We start from the raw sequence: 3,611 nt of genomic DNA on the forward strand, positions 1-3,611 counted from the left end.
TTATAGATTGAGTTCATGTTAGTTTTATAACAGCCCGCGTTAGTTCTATTAGATGACGTTAGTGTTAGGTCTAATTTCAGTGGGCGTTAGTTCTAATTTAACTTGAAAATTTTATTTCTTTACAGGAAAAAGCTTGCTTATACTGAATCAGTTGAATCAATAAGGCTAAATGCCAATTTTGGGGCGTATTGGGAATTCATGAAGTGGATTACCCCGAAGATGCGCCAGTGGCACAGGGATGCGTACCGTGGCTCTATATTTGAGCACTATATTTTATTTGGGTCTCCTACGCCTGATCGCCTCTTACTGGAACTACTGCTGAGCTATTATGATGAAGCCAATGGCAAATTTTCTATCCCTGATTCAAAGACTAGTGGGGTGAAAAGAGTTAAATTTGATATACAATGGGTCCACAACCATACATATTTCCCAGTTAATGGAGAAGTCCCAAGTATCAATCGGGACTCAAAAAATAGAATCTGGGTGCAATACTTCGCTCCTCTTTTCAAGACTGAAGAGGGGAAGAAGTTAAAAAAAGCAACAATCACCCATCGCAGATACCTCGAAGGGCAACTGGAGAGGCTTGTGGAATCTACAGAACAGCAGGATATCCAAGACTTTGTTCTGCTGCAAATTCTGTACCAATGCTCTTTGATATGGTGCCCCAGATGCGGGGAGGGTATCCCTAGACCTATACTCAGGTACCTGGATAGCATTGAGAGGGTCAATGGAGTTGCATGGGCCCAATTAATTTATTCAGAAATTATTAGGGGCATTGGGGTTGCTTTGGAGGGCAAGAAGAAGCCAGGGGTGACATATATCCCAAGTTGCATGACACTATTGTGTGTAAGTTCCATGTTTTACTCACTCAGCAAGTATTTTTGTTCTGATTTATGTCATGTGAGTTCTAATGTATGGTCATGTTAGTTCTAGTTTTTTCCATGTTAGTTCTAACTTATTTCATGTTAGTTCTAATTGGGGTCATGTTGGTTCTATCTGTGGACATAAGTTAGAACTAACAGAGATCATGTTAGTTCCAATTTATGCCATGTGAGTTCTAACTTTTAGCATGTTAGTTCTAGCTGCACCCATGTTTTATTTACTTCGCTAATCATTTTAGTTCTAATTTATGCCTTGCTAGTTCTAATTTGAGTGCTTAATGTATTTGTTACAGCTTTGGTACTACGAGATGACCGGCATAAAGAAACATGCCTACGTCGACTACTCCAAACTTCCAATGACATATTGGGCTTCAGCGGATGTGAAAGTCTCATCTCTGAGGGTGAGGACAATAACATCAAAGGCTAAGGCAGCTTCAATAGCTTTTGTCCATAGGCCTATTGTGGAAGTAGGGCCTGCTCCTTCAAATATACGTGCACTTCTCGTGGTACCGAGGGGCGAAGGAGTGCATCATAAGCCTAAGGCAAAGAGGAAGGCGAATGAGGAGGAAATGAGGAAGAACTTATCAATAGGCTATGTAAGTACAATGTTAAGTCTAACTTATTTCACGTTAAATGTAAACAACATCCATGTTAGTTCTAATCCTATTTTATAATATAATCTCTAAACAATCTCAGATCATTGCAAAGCATATTGACGATGCCATTGATGATGAAGAGGTGGAGAATCTACACATTGAGCAGCAGCTTACTTTTTGGAGAAATTCTGCTAAATGTCTCAAATGAATACTATCTGCCACAAAGCAGAGCAATAGTACATATTGTAAAGAATTTATGATTGAGATCAACAGGCTAAACACAATAGTTCAAAAGCTTGGAAGCCATGATGAGGTTATAGACCCGGTGGTGCTAAAGGCAAATATCAAACAGAAAATTGTGGATAGGAGGAAGTTGAAGACACGGGTAACTGAGGAGGAACAGCATGGCAAATCAAGCAGAGCACATAAGGAAGGCGCCACCATGCAAGAAGCTGTACATAAGAATGTTGAAGAGGTTGCTGAGGAGCCTGTTGATGATTTTGTTGTACATGGGTGTGATGTTGATTTGGGGGTCACCACAATGGAAGGCAAAGTTATGGATGAAGCCCCCGAGAATAAAGATGAGAAGAGTGTAGATAGAGAAGATATTATTGTAGATAATAAGATTGAGGAGAATTTAGATAATGTGGAGGAAAATGTAGATAGGGAAGTGGAGAATGCAGATAGGGTAAAGGAGCATGTTGATAACGAAGAGGGGATTGTACATAAAAAGGAGGAGATTGTATCCCCTGAAGACGAGCATGTTGGTAGAGAAGGGGAGAATATAGAGAGTAGGGCTGAGGAGATTGTACATAAAGGGGAGGAGCCTGTTGATATGGGAGAGGAGCATGTTGGTAGAGAAGAGGGGGTTGTAGATAGCAATGCTGAGGAGGATGTAGATACTTCACACCAGGTGGACAAAATTATAGAAGATCTGTCAAGGAGTGTGCAATCGGAGACAGATGAAGCAGCTCCACCAAGAAATAAGCCCACGGTAGGTAGTCCCCCGTCGAAAAGGGTAAGCAAGAGATCTAAATGGAAGAGGACCCCTTACACAGAGGGAAAAGGAAAGAAAAAGCAAAAAGAAATGATAGATCTCATATCAAGTCCTGAATATGTACATACAGAGAAGAAAGTTTCCCATTTTTACCCCGGCAACCAATATCCCACTTGGGATGCGTTGAGGTTGAAGCCAATGTCAGCGGAGGAGAAAGTTTTATTGGGCGAGCTAAATAAAGAGGTTTCAAATCCTGATTTTTTTGACATCCGCATAATAAATAGTTCTGGTGCCTTTGTACATAATTTTAGGATATCATCTACAGTATCAGCCAGACTCGATACGGCTAAAAATAATTGTCTTACCAAATTTTGCTCCCAAAAGATTCACATGTAAGTTTCAATTGACCATTTATATGCTAGTTCATCCCATTGTTAGTCCTAATTCATGTTTTGTTATGCTTTTCAGGAGATATGATGTCATAAGAACAGCCAACAGCAGTATAAACAGAGAAGAGATGTTGTATTTGCTTCGTGGTGGCCTGCTTGATGACAAGGTTAGTTTATACATGCTTAATAATTGATAATGGCTTTCGCGTATTGTATTTTAATGTTTCATTGATGTTACAGATGGAAGAGTCATTGTTGGACACGCTTCAGCAAGAGGCATATGACAAAAAATTTGGAGTCGTCTTAGTGTTCTTTCTTGTAAGTACATGTCAGTTCTCAATTAACGTGTTAGTTCTATCATGAGTCATGTTAGTTCTAGTTCGCTCAATGTTAGTTCTACCATGTGTCATGTTAGTTCTACCATTAGTCATGTTAATCCTATTTGGCACCGTGTTAGTTCTGGTTTATATCATGTTTGTTCCATCATCCATCATACGTAATCCTGAATTCTCCCTTTTAAGTTCAACCCATACATTACTTTGTTTGCAGCACTCACTCTATGGTGTCGGGGCGGAACATTACGAGCTATTTTTGTCATATATTAAAATATATACCGCTGTCCGTATAGAGCACCTGTTGATCCCCTTGGTTAGGGACGATCACTGGCATCTTATTCTGGTTGACCTGAAAGAAAAGATCGTCAACCACTACAGTTCAGCTGGCCACGAAGCTTGGATGGAGCCTGTTA

Source organism: Asparagus officinalis, chromosome 1, assembly GCF_001876935.1.
Source record: "Asparagus officinalis chromosome 1, Aspof.V1, whole genome shotgun sequence".
Lineage (NCBI taxonomy): Eukaryota > Viridiplantae > Streptophyta > Magnoliopsida > Asparagales > Asparagaceae > Asparagus > Asparagus officinalis.